At 37.2% G+C, this 15,020-nt stretch overlaps 2 long non-coding RNA genes across 2 annotated transcripts; one reads left to right on the forward strand and one right to left on the reverse strand.

Annotated features, from left to right (window-relative positions):
• Positions 1 to 3,837: 3,837 nt before the first annotated feature.
• LOC110875990 lies at positions 3,838 to 4,551 on the forward strand. The gene is made up of 2 exons (XR_002556641.2): positions 3,838 to 3,869; positions 3,962 to 4,551. It is a non-coding gene; the product is annotated as an uncharacterized LOC110875990 (long non-coding RNA).
• Positions 4,552 to 5,335: 784 nt separating this feature from the next.
• On the reverse strand, positions 5,336 to 11,075 carry LOC118485545. The gene is made up of 2 exons (XR_004876586.1): positions 9,578 to 11,075; positions 5,336 to 6,414 (listed from the first exon to the last, which is right to left on the reverse strand). It is a non-coding gene; the product is annotated as an uncharacterized LOC118485545 (long non-coding RNA).
• Between the last annotated feature and the right edge of the window lie 3,945 nt (positions 11,076 to 15,020).

Genomic DNA, 15,020 nt, shown 5'->3' on the forward strand with positions numbered 1-15,020 from the left:
GTTGAGTGTTGTAGATAACTGATGAAACCACGCCCGGGGTGCTTGTTTTAACCCGTAGAGGGATTTGTGTAGAAGACAAACATGGTCCGGTTTAGTCGGGTCAAGGAAACCTGGGGGTTGCTGTAGATAAACGGTCTCCTTGAGGTCACCATGCAAGAAGGCATTTTCTATGTCAAGCTGTCGTAGTGGCCACTGTTGTGTGACAGCGATAGATAACACAAGGCGAATTGTTGTCGCCTTAACGACTGGACTGAATGTGTCATCATAGTCAATACCGGACTGTTGTCTAAAACCCCGTGCACACAACCGTGCTTTGTATCGTTGTATTGCCCCTGTGGGATCACGTTTGATCTTATAAACCCATTTGCAATCGACAACATTGGAACCAGGAACACGAGGAACCAGAGACCACGTACCATTTTTCAACAGGGCCGAGTACTCAGTTTGCATGGCAGCCCGCCAGTGTGCGATGTCGTTGGCAACGGTAAAGGATGCTGGGACAGTGTTTGGGTCATGGGCGGTTGTGTGAAAAGAGGCTGGATTGAATGGGTTTGTAGGTTTGGGGTTGGGTCGTAGGTTAGGTGGGCGTTGTCTGGGGGCTTGTGTTTGGGCCGGCTGGTTGGTATGAGAACTGGCAGTAGGTTGTGGGGCTGTTGATGGCTGATCAGGAATAGTTGTGGTGGTGTTGGAGGGTTTCGGGCGGCGTTGATAGGTTTGGAAGATGGGAGGTGGTGGTGGTGGGGGTGGTGTAGGTATAGGTGTAGAAGGTGTAGGGTTAGGAAAGGATGGTGTGGCATGTGGGTCATCAGGTGGGGAAGATTCATCCGGTGTGTAAGGATCCGGATAGGTAGAGATGTAGGGTTCGGGTTCGGTTGGGGTGGTTGTAGGACGAGTAGGTCGACCGAATGGGAAGCACAGTTCGTTGAACCGAACATGGCGTGCGATATAAAGACGGTCGGTTTGAGTGTCAAGGCAGCGGTAACCGTGGTGGTCCGGGCTGTAGCCTAAGAAGACACATGGTGTGGAACGGAACTCGATTTTGTGTTTGTTGTAGGGACGAAGATGAGGAAAACATTGAGAGCCGAAAACTCGTAGGAATGAGTAATCGGGTGAACGTTTGAAGAGGTGTTGGAAGGGTGAAACGGAGGAGTTGTTTCGGGAGGGCATGCGATTGATGAGGTAAACCGCGGTGTCAAAAGCATAGTTCCAGAATCTGTATGGAACATGAGAATGGGCTAGGAGTGTGAGGCCCGTTTCCACAACATGGCGATGGCGCCGTTCCACGGTGCCGTTTTGTTCGCTCGTGTGTGGGCATGAGAGGCGGTGAATGACCCCTAGGGAACGAAAAAGATTGGAGAGGTTTCGGAATTCGCCACCCCAATCTGTTTGAACTTGTTTGAGTTTTGTACCAAATTGGCGTTCGGCCATAACAATAAATTGTTTAAGTATCGTAAAAACATCTGATTTCAATTTGAATGGGAAGAACCACATGAATTTGGAGTAATGGTCAACACATAAAAGAAAATAATTGTGACCCTCAACAGATGTCACAGCAGAGGGGCCCCACACATCACAAAATACAAGATCGAACACATGAGAACTTTTAAAATTACTGTTCAATAAATGTTGTTTGGAAGATTTGCCAATAGAACAAGAGTCACAAAACGAAGAGGAACAATTGTCATTTAAAGGTAAATGAAAAGTAGATAACATTGACTTCAAAAGTTGTGGATGAGGGTGTCCCAATCTTTGATGCCAAATGTTGGAGGAGGCCCGAACTGCAGAAAACGCGACTTTAGGGATTGTTTGAAAGCGAGGAATGTTGAAGGAGTAGAGCCCATCAGTGCTTGGACCCGTGAGGAGGGTAGTATGTGTAGCCTCGTCCTTCACACAAAAGAAAGAAGCATGAAATTCAAAATAAACATGGTTATCATAACAAAATTTTTGAACAGATAGAAGATTTTGTTTAATTTGAGGGACATGAAGGATATTACGAAGGTGGAAGGTACGGTTGGGTGAGTGGAGGTTTTTGGAACCGATATGTAAAATGGGTAGACCCTTACCATTACCAACATGAAGGCTGTCACTTCCGTAGTATGTTTCGGAATTGTCGAACCCCGAGAGATCCGGTGCAACGTGGTGGCTGGAGCCTGTATCTGAGAGCCAAGTTGACGACTCTTGTGACCTGTAATCTGCATAATTGGCCGAAGGTTGTTGTCTTGGCCGAATGGTTGTTGGATCACGATTCGGGCACAGAGATGGGATGTGTCCGATGCCGCACCTGTTACACGACCCATACACAGTGTTCTGATTAGTTGCCCAGCTAAACTGATTTTTGTTGCCGCCATTGTTGCGGTTAGTTTGCTGAGAGAAGCCTCCTCGTCCACGGTTGTTGTTGGACCTGTTGTTGCGGTTGTTGGATGAGCGATTGGTGTAGAAGGCTTGCGGCTGTGAGGGGATCTGTAATTGCAGCCCCAGTTGAGCCGCAAGCTGTTGAACCGCCTGTACAGCAGCATCAGAGGGTTGAACAAATTGCACACTGCCAGAGACAGGTGGTGGCTTGAGGGCTGCCGTGAAGGCCTGTGTTGGAGGGACGATATTGTCGTTCTTTTGATGCATGTAATCGTGGTCTGCAAAGAGGGCATGGAGTTCATTGAATGCTAATTGCTTTGTTAGGGCAGCAGTCTTAAGTCCGTTGTATTCTGGACGGAGACCGGAGATGATAAGCATTACAAGATCTTTTTCCTTCATCGGTTCCCCTATATTAGCAAGGGCGGTGGCATACTCTTGGGCCCTTGTTAAATAGGCAAAGGAGGATTCATCAGGCTTCATCTCGATACGCAATAACTGTGTCTTCAACGTATATTCTCTAGAGGAAGTATGGGGAGCAAAAGCTCGTTCCAGAGCGAGCCATAGTTCTCTCGAGGTGGTAGTACCTTGAGCATGTTGGATAGCGCCTTCGGAGACCGTGGATAGGATAAGCATCCGTACGTGAGCGTCGTTGGCCACCCATGCGAAGTATTCTGGGTTCGGCAGTCTTGTTTCTGCAGCCGATTCTTTTTCTTTTCCGGAGGTAGAGGAGGTCAGAATAGTAGCCTCCGGACATGGTATTGTGCCATCTACGTAACCGTACAACTCGTTGGTTACTAGGAATGGTTGCACCAGAATTTTCCAGTGACCGTAGTTGTCTGGATTTAGGAGAAAGCTGAACTTGTGAGAGTTGTGGATGGCCTTCTCCTTTGAATCGAAAGTTGTGATGGTGGCCATTGTTGCAGATTTGTGAGGGTGCGGCGGTTAGGGTTTATTGGCGGCAGCTAGGGTTTTTTTTTTAGGGTAGGCTCTGATACCAAGATAAACTTGGTAATCAGTAATTGTATTACGTATTGAATTGTATAATTACATGGTATATATAAAGACTAGAATAATACATTCTAGACCCTATACAATTAGATACTAATTAAATATGAACTAATGTTTGTCTAATACAGAAACACAAGCTAGACAAAATTTGTTTGGCTCAAGAATCTGCATATGTGCAGATGATCTTTTCTTCTATTTAGTTAAGTTTTTTCATTTTCAAGGTGAATGAAAACAAAAGTGCAAAGTACAGATTGATGCTTAATCTTCACATTGATGGTGATACAGAGTTGATCCATTATCTAGCACACTCGTATTTGGTGTGACTAGACACACGGAAGTGGACTGGAAAATGGTTCAAGCTAAAAAGGGCATAACTTTCATTACGTCTGAAGTTATACGGGGGATAAGTAATGGACATAAACGTCTCAACGAGCCACACGCTTGGACAAATGCTATAGGCGGGTTTTCTGACTCTCGTCGACATCTAGAGCTCCAATTTTGAACTCAAGGTTTTCACCAATTTTAGCAGTTTTAACTAATTTCGATTGTTTGTAAAAAAGGGCTTGATTTTTTAACTAGATATTTATTCGTTGTTTTTTAGGCTGTTAGTTTCAAGGAACCCTTGGAGCGGTTACAAGTTGCGTCTGATGGCACTTGTCGTTCATGGTCCAAGTTACATACCTTTTATTGGAACTTATAACCGATGAAGAATTAATGGAATTTTGCCTCTAACGGCGAGTTACCACTAATGAGGATTATGGAACTAGCCTATGATGTCAAGTTACCATCTAATGAAGATTAAAGGAACTTACCACTGAAACAAGTTACCTCTAGTGAAGATCTCGCTAATAAAGAAGATATGCCACGTGTTAGCCTATCATTTGACGAAGACAATCGGTGGAGAGGATGTTATACGTAATTGTCACTTGTCAGTTTCGTACATCTCAACAAGATAATAAAAACATGAGTCCGCATTGAATTTATCATCACTTGACCCCATAGCTTATTGTGTCAAGTAGTTGAGAGTGAATTCGGTGCATGAACTTATGTGTGCAAACTTAAAGAGGAAATTTGCAAGTCACTGAACCTTGCACAACTAGGAAATCGTCTTGAATTTCAATTGTGATTTGTGACTAGCTTTACATTATGTATTGAAACATTCGATTTTAGTTACCCGAGTTCAAAGGGTCATGCACAGTAATATTATGACCCCGAGATCTATGGATGTAGTTTTTTAAAAGACTTAGTTTTGCTATTCAAAAAGGGTGGCGGTGCAGCTTGTTGCCCGTTTACCTTCTATCTAGATGTATTTTTTTAATGACAAGTACATTTCAAAATAAATAGAAATTAGAAGCTATAAATGAAAAACATTTTTTTAACTAATACCTCTTTCTTAGAACAGTTCTTCACTTCTTCTACTCTCATTTATTGCTTTGTTCAATCAATTGACGATGAAACAGTGATACTTGACATATTGATTAACTAATATTTCATTGCAAACTAGCTAATAATCAATCTAGGGTATTCGCTAAGTCTTCGTTTGATTGTGATCCACAAAGTCAATCTCCCTACAACATTTTATCCTAGAAAGATGTAATTCTCTTGGTAGTAACTCGAAAAGTATCCATTCATGTTGCAATGTCTTATAAAGAATCAATATATAAGGTAGACATGACCTGTAAAGTTTACAAAAATATAGTCCTAGGTTATTAATAGATTTATGTTACAACTAGTGAATGCGATTTTGATAGTAAGAATGCACAACTACCATAATGACATGATTGTTTGATACCCTATACTATTGCAACTTTAGTTTACAATAATAAGTTTAGATGCAGGTAATGAGGTAACAGAACAAAAGTAATCATAAAAGTCAAACCTGAATGAAAAAAATTATCATCAAGAGATCACAAAAACTAAACACATATCAAGAAATTTATATAAAAAAACCGCAAGTCAAACTCCAATCAAGAAATTAAACAAGAAAGCATCATAAACATTCAAACTAATGTGTTCTATTTATTTGAATACCATAAAACGATAGAAGTCCAACCACATAAACTTGCTTTGTTAGTCAACAATCCTACACTAATAATGCTACATAAAAATTACATTCGCTCGAGTTAACAAGAACACAAAGTTCTCAAATGAAGACCATGACGTTTGAGATCCCTCTTTCCTCCTAACTTGATGCAACATCATATACCAACAATTGAAAACAATATAAGTTGTTTTCAAAAGGTGTAAAATTAACCAAAGAATCATGCTGAGTATATCAAAACGAATAAAAATTCAAGAACAAGTTTACCACTTTTTGCCTCAATGATCACTTTTGATCCCCGAACCATAATACTTCTCATACCATCTAACAAACTTCTTCAACCCCATTTGAAGATCCGTCGTTGGTTTATACCCAACCTCCCTTTGCGCCAAACTAATATTCGCACGAGTAAACGGGACATCACCATTTCGCTTTCACTTTCAACAACGTCTCCAAAATACTTGCAAGATCCAAAACAGGCACAGGCAAAGCATTCCCTAAATTAAAAATTCTAAACTGTGCAGCCCCTTTTTTCTTCCCACCACTTCCTGTACTCTTTTCAGCAGTGTCTAACTGTGCAGCCCCTTTTTTCTTCACCCGCTTTTTTCGTTGCAGCGTATAGGCTTGCGGGTGGGGTTAATCTGTTCGGTCTTTTTCTGACAGAACTAGAAGAGGCCCAAACAATTGCAGGCTGTGGGTTTGCATTTTTACAGACAACAAGAATATTAACAAAACCAGCAATATTACTATGTACTACCTCAAAGAGTTTGTTCAGCAAAACAGCATCATTTATGCCCCCTTCCACAATACAAATCCCACTTTTTTCAAACAATTGTTGACGAGCCCTTTTGAGGGTAGGATTGTAATAATTGTTAAAATTACCTAACCCTAAAACGCAGTCGTTTCAAGGCGGCGCTGATGTGGGTTCTGCCGAAGCCGGCTGCTCTGATGACCAAAACAGAGTACCCTGTTTTTGATCTGATGTTGACTCATGACTTAACCATTTTTCCCATCTGGATCGAACAGAGAGTGAGTGGTCATGTAAAAAATAGCGAGAGTTAATTACTGTTTTCGTCCCTGTGGTTTGTCAAAAATCACTATTTCAGTCCATTAGTTTAAAAATTGAGATTTCAGTCCCTGTGATTTCACTTTTGTAACCATTTCAGTCCTTGTGATTTCACTTTCGTAACCATTTCAATCCATTTATTCTTTTAGTACAGGGACTGAAATGGTTACAAGGTGGACTGAAATGGTTACGAAAGTGAAACCACAGGGACTGAAATTGCAATTTTTAAACTAATGGACTGAAATAGTGATTTTTGACAAACCATAGGGACGAAAACTGTAATTAACTCAAATAGCGATATTAGAAATGTAACATAGGACAAACAAATTATTAAGGCGTTGTATAATAATACACTAGAAGGAACCCGCACGATGCAAATGGTTCAAAAGGTTTCGACTGGAAACTAAAATCAAATATATGATAAAGTACACTCATTTCACAAAACCTTACTTATTCCCAAAAATTAAATGTCAGTTTTGGTCATTTAAGTATCTAAATTTTACAACTTCTAACATAAGCATGTCAAAACACATCCAAAAAGAGGTGTATGGTTTCAATATTTTCAGATCGAGGTGTGAATTCTTCTTATAGTGTAACATTACCACAACACCATAAAAAATCAGCATGCAATACAATAACAATCTATAAAAACATATACAACTCAGGAATTGAAACTCAGTTATAGCTAGAGGTGGCAAATTCGACCCGATTACTTATAAATGAATGATTAGTGGTGTATTTAATCTAAACGTACTTAAAAGATGAAAGGGCTGAGAGTAGCCAAATGTCTATTTAAATGCATGCATCATCCTAAATTAACTTATTGCAATCTGTAAGCTGAAAAATAAACAAAACAGCTTTAGGAAGTTAATAACACTAAAAGTAATAATATCGCATTCAAAAAAATATCTGAATTTACTTTAATCTCAAACCAGCCTATTCTAAAAGCGGATAACAAAACACTGTGAAACCAAGGGTGTTACTTTGGTCTGTTCAATCATTTTACCAAGTGTTCAAATTCGATATATGAACGAGCGGAAGTTGAACATTTAAACTTGAACGAAATTCGCTGAAGAGAGGTGATGAAAAGCCCTCTATGAAGATGTTAGCATACTAGGTGTTCGACATGACATGAAGTCATGAAGAATGGTAGTAGACATATTGTTATTTTTTCACAAAGTGTTCATCACGAACAAGAAAAATAAGAAAATCACCGTCTTTAGTCATAACATGGGCACTTATATATGTTTCAGATAAACCCAAATTACCTTACACATTCAAACCTGATACTCATGTGTTACAGCATTAACACCAATATTTCCGGTATTCACATTAATATTACAAAATGGTAGTGTAGAAAGATTCACCTAAAACTTTATATGCAGCAGGGTAGGTACACACAGATATTATGTGGAAAAAAAGAAGTGATATCAACCACCAGAGGAGTAAAGAAGCCACACAGATTCAGAGATCAGGAAGTATCAGAAGAGTACGAGTACTGACCTTTTGATCAGAGAACTTCCGTTCCAGAGGCTCATGATAGAAATCGCTCAGGATTCAAAACACATCTATGATTTCGGCGCTCTGCTATAGCTGCCCTCCAGGAGCCTGCTGAAGCATACATTGTTGGACACTAATCTGTGGGCGATTCATGCTAAAAGAGTAACAATCAAGCCTAAGGATATCTAGCTTGAACCCTATCATTCTGCGTTGGGTTTATCGTCTGTAGCTTCATTTAAAAACGCAACCAAGATTTCAGCAAGGCTAGGTTGTGAACTAGACATTCTTGGAGATTCTGAAACTCGAGGTTTTTTCGCATTAACAGGTGGAAACCACTGCTTTTTGAGTGACTTCCAAATTACAGGTTCTAGAAACTTCCAAGGGTCTTTCCACCATTGACTTATTGTAGAAACGATCGAGCCGGTCTTCTGCAGATACTTGATTATGGCCCCGTCCTCACCCTCCACCCTATCCAGGCCCACCGCCTCTCCCTCTCCCGGAACTTGGACCTGAGCTAGGGTACCCTCCTTGACCCGAGCCATGGTTGGGGCTATTCCTGAAGTTGGGTCCAGGACTAAGGTAGCCGCGCCCTGGACCATGACCTGGGCTGTTGGCAAAATGGGGACTATTTCTGAAGTTGGGTCCAGGGCTAGGGTAACCTCGTCCTGAACCACGACCTGGGCTGCTGGTGAAATGGGGACTAGAGCCATGACTAGGGTAGCAGCCTTGTCCTGAACCACTGGTGAAGTGGGTTTGCGGGCTAGGAAAACCGACACCTTGTGGGGCAGAGTAACCTCTAGGGTGAGGACTATTGCTCCTCCAACTCGGGTAGGTTAAAGAGCTACTTTGTGGTGGGTTAGATGAATAAGCATGATTAGAACTTGCATAGGATCCCTGTGATTGTTGCATTTGCGCATTTGGCGAGTGGAAATAAAATTATGTAAATTAATAAGAAAGGCAATTTAATGCATGCCAAAGATAAAAGAAAAATGAATATAAAAAAAATCACTACTGTTGTATCAGAAGTGGCAATTCAACACATTTACTTATTGTTGGGTAAATTTCAGTTACAAATGAGTAAAATAATGTTTTTTTAATGGCTTGAAACTTAAAAGGTTACGGGTCAAACAAAACTGAAAGTTGCCCAAAGTGTAATTGAAATGCATAAACCCTCCTAAATCAATCACTCAAAAATAAAGAATATTGCTGTAATAATACAATTTAACTAAGACGGTGGATAAAACCGACCCGTTTAGGTTCGCACAACATGATCAACCATTTGATATTCATATTGCAACCTTATAGAAACAGAGCATCAAGTTTAATTTTTTTCATACTTGTTTCGTGACAATGTTAAAAGTTATGTGCCTCCAGTCCAATCCTCTTAAAAGGTCAATTAACTAAGCACAGATTCAATAATTATCTGTTTAATCCACAATAAGTCATGTCAAGAGTTAAAATTTAACGCTCAAAAAGAGAAATTAAGAATATAAAGACAGCACTAATGAACTAGCATACATAAAGAAATTCAAAATTGTGTGATAACAATATGGTAATATGGTATTACTTAAATGAGTGGATGAATAATTCTGTGATATCTGAGGGCTGACCTGGCTCCTGTGCTTGTTCCGAGAATAAGCTGCCATTGGGTTGGTGTAATAATCAAAGCTTTGAGAAGTAGTATGCGCCTGAGTTTCAGAGTTGTGGATTCAAGTAACGGGTTTGCAAGACTAACAGCTGAATGGTCATTATTATAAGTTGCATCCTCCTGTGAAGCTTCCATTCGCATAGCTTTAAGTCTTTCTCATCTCTCAGTTGACTCTTCCATTGACCTTTCTGCAAATTACCCTAGAGAATATATATATCAGTATTGCATGATTACATACACCAATATAAAAAATGTGAAATCAGAATGTGTTTGTGATAATATAGGTGTTAAATGGGTGAAATTTTACAGCCTGTGTAGAAAGGAAACAAGTTGAATGGGTAATAAAGTCGTCCAAAGTATATTCAAATCCATGAAACCTCTCAAATCGCTTTGATTTTTAACAGAATATATTATTATAATGACAATGACGACTTGTTTGGACCCATATAAAAAATAACCCATTTGACCCGCTACCTAACCCATCCATTTAACCAACTAGATATGGATGACAATATTTAACAGTTTAACATAAGATGTGCACTAATGCTTTTAGGTAAACATATATTACCTTCCACATTCAAACATGGTAGTTGGTACACATATCACATATGAGTATACTATTTAGAAAAAAGTAACATATGTATATCAGATTTTCTTTTAAAACACGTGCCCCTCGAAGTCACGGACCCTGTGCGGTGGTCCTCCCCGCACACCCTCATCACCGCCTCTGTTCATAGTCATATCACAAAACTGTTGTGTCGAAAGATTCCGATAAAACGTTATACGGAACAAGAACAGGACACACAGATATAATGTTAATCAGAAAAGAAGTGATATCAACCCTATGGGCTATGACTATAAGGAACGAAACCTATGCTAATCAACTAATTTATTGGCATCAGGGCGTTAAAGATGGCTCGCTAAGGCATTAACGGGCGCCAGTCCTTGGAAACGGGTGGGAGCCACTCAAACACACACACACACACACACACACAACGTGATAGTTAAACGGTGGGTTAGTTAATGCCCCGTTGCCTACATGGCAGTGATGTGGAGCTTTAACGCTCCCTCCATGTTAAACCACAACGCCAGTATAAATAAAATAAAATATAATACGCCCAGAGTAAAGACTTTCAACCTCAACTAATAACTGACACCAATGTACCTAAAAGTAAAAGCACAGAAGAAATCAAACAAATTTGATATCAAATTAGCTTCTAACAGAGTTATGAACATCCATATCGATTCCGAAGCCAAAACACAGCTTCTTTCACATCCAAACACAGATTTAGATCAATGTTGCATTACAAAACCACAAAGATTGCAATTTGAAAACTCAAATACGCATTCAATTCCAAATACCGCCATAACAATTACCTAATCTCGTATGCAGCAATCAATTGGATACAGAATAAGTTACCAATTGACATTAGGTTAAGCAATTTTACAAAATAATCAGGAAGAAGCGAACCCTAGAACACATACGGAAACATACATATACATATACATATTATACGTATGACAATTAGAAATTGAACCTCAAAGATTGGTGTAAACAGGAACTAGAGGGAGAGAAATTGAGATAACCTGAATTAATTCGCAGAAATCAAAGCAAGTTTTGAAGTATTATTATTATTATTATTATTATTATTATTATTATTATTATTATTATTATTATTATTATTATTATTATTATTATTATTATTATTATTAATTAAATTAAAACATTAAAATTAAATTAAAACACTATAAATTAGCAACCTTTTTGTGCATATATATCTTGTACCCATTGCTTTGGGAGTTTTTCAAAAAAAAAAATGAATTTTTTGCTTTTCACCCAAAGCTATTTGCAAAATTACTTTTAATCCATAACTATTTGTTTTTTATACTTTTAACCCAAAACTTTTTTATATTTTACGATCTACTCTCAAAACTTTTTTTTTACAACTTCTAACATAAGCATGTCAAAACGCATCCAAAAAGAGGTGCATGGTTTCAATATTTTCAGATCAAGGTGTGAATTCTTCTTATAGTGTAACATTACCACAAGAAAAGTAAGCTTCATCGTTCACCATCAAAAATCAGCATGCAATACAATAACAATCTATAAAACCATATGTGACAACTCAGGAATTGAAACTCAGTTATAGCTAGAGGTGGCAAATTCGACCCGATTACTTATAAATGAATGATTAGTGGTGTATTTAATATAAACGTACTTAAAAGATGAAAGGGCTGAGAGTAGCCAAATGTCTATTTAAATGCATGCATCGTCCTAAATTAACTTATTGCAATCTGTATTCTGTAAGCTGAAAAATAAACAAAACAGCTTTAGAAAGTTAATAACACTAAAAGTAATAATATCGCATTCAAAAAAATATCTGAATTTAATTTAATCTCAAACCAGCCTATTCTAAAAGCGGATAACAAAACATTGTGAAACCAAGGGTGTTACTTTGGTCTGTTCAATCATTTTACCAAGTGTTCAAATGCGATCTATAGTATGAACGAGCGGAAGTTGAACATTTAAACTTGAATGAAATTCGCTAAAGAAAGGTGATGAAAAGCCCTCTAAGAAGATGTTAGCATAATAGGTTTTCGACATGACATGAAGAATGGTAGTAGACATATTGCTATTTTTTCACAAAGTGTTCATCACGAACAAGAAAAATAAGAAAATCAACATGTGCACATATTCTTTCAGTAAAGAAGCCACACAGATTCAGAGATCAGGAAGTATCAGAAGAAGAGTACGAGTACTGACCTTTTGATCAGAGAACTTCCGTTCCAGAGGCTCATGAGAGAAATCGCTCAGGATTTCAAAACACATCTATGATTTCGGCGCTCTGCTATAGCTGCTCTCCAGGAGCCTGCTGAAGCATACATTAAGAGTTAATTATTAAGGAATATAAGGAATGTGAAATAAGGATGTGTTTGTGATATTAGAGGCGTCGAATAGGTGAAATTTTACAACTTGGCTAGAAAGGAAACATGTTAAAGGGATAAAAAGAAAACTCGTCCTAAATGGACAAGTTGCTTTATATTTTGGAATTTTGACAAACAGCAGACTATATTATTAAGAGTTAATTACTGTTTTCGTCCCTGAGGTTTGTCAAAAATAACGGTTTCAGTCTATTAGTTTAAAAATTGCGATTTTAGTCCATTAGTTTCGTTTTCGTAACCATTTCAGTCCACTAACTTAACTCCATCCATTTATTTTGTTAACTTTGAGTTAATTAACTAATTCAGGGACGGTTTGCGTCAGTTTTGGATTTTTTAGAATTTTTTAGAATTTTTATTATTTTTTAGAATTTTTTGGAATTTGTTTGGTTTTTTGGAATTTTTTTGATTTTTTGGAATTTACTATTTTTTTTTTTGTTTTAATGTTTTAGAGTTTACACTTAAGTCCCTGTGTTTCTAAAACTGACGCAAACCGTCCCAGAATTAGTTAGTTAACTCAAAGTTAACAAAATAAATGGATGGAGTTAAGTTAGTGAACTGAAATGGTTACGAAAACGAAACTAATGGACTGAAATCGCAATTTTTAAACTAATGGACTGAAACCGTTATTTTTGACAAACCTCAGGGACGAAAACAGTAATTAACTCTATTATTAAAATAACAATTCCAATCCATTTGGACCCGTATAAAACTTTACCAATGTGACCAGTTAGCCAACCGACCCACTTTACCAACTGAGGAAACTAACTACATGATATATGCATGACAATATTACTTTGGTCTTACCTTCGTTGAAATATAATGAAGTTACATAAACACACAAAGAAGCACCAACAAGAAAAATAAGAAAATCAATGTGTTTAACAAATGATGTGCACTTATGCTTTTAGGTAAAACCAAATTACCTTACACATTCAAAAGATTCACAGTAATATCACAAAACTGTTGTATCGAAAGATTCACTTTAATTTACATTAGTTGAAGCAATTTTGCAACAAATTAGGGCTAGAATGAGAAATTAGCGAACCCTAGAACACATACGGAAACATATATTAATTATATGCATAACAATTAGAAATTGAACGAGCGTGTAAACAGATACGAGAAGAGAGAGAGAGAGAGAGAGTACTAACCAGAAATCAGAGCAACAAATCTTCAAAAACGGAAGATTTCAAGGTCGTTTTATGAGAACATCGTTTACATTAACTTCGTTACAAGTTTGGTCCAAATTTATTGTGTGTATACACAAAATACCCTGAAGTATCAGTGATTGACATTTTTTACTTAGTTGTGGATTATATTTATGACTAGAGTTATAGGGTGTTTGGGATTACGTTTTGAAGTGATTATTTGATTATTGCGTTTGTAAAACATAAATAATCTAAAAAAGTGTTTGGATGAAAAAGTGATTATCTGCCTCCAAAACGCAGTTTTGGAGAAGCATGTACTTACATCTTTTTCAAAATGAAGTTTTAAAAAGGAAAATTGGTTTATTGCTTTGTCACGTTGGTAAATAATAAACTTACCTACGTAATTAGTATACAATAATCCTACCTATCAACATGTTGGTACTCAATGAACTTCCGTTAATTTTTTTTAACCGAAGTTAGTTTTTAAGTTTTATTTATTACACAAACAGTCCATGTAGTTTTAATTTACTAGTTTTAACTATTTTAAAACTAGTAAATTACAGTCCAAAACTAGTAAATTACAGTCCCTTGAGGTTTTCTTGTTTTATAAAATAGTTAAAACTAGTAAATTAAAACTACAGGGACTGTTAGTGTAATAAATAAAACTTAAAAAATTAACTTCAGTTAAAAAAATTAACGGAAGTTCATTGAGTACCAACATGTTGATAGGTAGGATTATTGTATACCAATTACGTAGGTAAGTTTATTATTTACCAACGGGACAAATGTTGGTTTATTAAAAACCAATTTTTCTTTTAAAAACGAAAATCTATTTTGAAAACGTAACACCAAACACCCCTTAGTTGTGTCTGTTAAAAAGTGATTATGTTTATGACTAAACTTTCACATCATAAGAAAAATGTTGGCAAGCATGGTTGATGATGTGAATGATCGCTAAAACTAGGTGTAGTTGGTTGACGCCATATTCCACCTCAGATTAGGCGCTTATTAAACTTTTTTTATATGCATGTGGAGTGCATGAGTTGGGCAACACCCCTTGCCCCCTTTTTATATACATATTTAATTTTCTTAACAGAAAAAAAAAATAGACATCACACCTTTTTGCCATAATTTATTTTTTATTTATCTATTTTAATTAAATATTTAAAAATTGTTCATTAAAACCATTACAAAGTTTTGAGGGTTAGTTTATGAAAAACCCATACCCCATGGAGTCACTTTTTTACTTTTTAGTTAAATCACTAAAAATATTCTAACCCTGATCATCTTAGAATGTAACATTAATAAATATAC

Source organism: Helianthus annuus, chromosome 13 (assembly GCF_002127325.2).
Source record: "Helianthus annuus cultivar XRQ/B chromosome 13, HanXRQr2.0-SUNRISE, whole genome shotgun sequence".
Classification (NCBI taxonomy): Eukaryota; Viridiplantae; Streptophyta; class Magnoliopsida; order Asterales; family Asteraceae; genus Helianthus; species Helianthus annuus.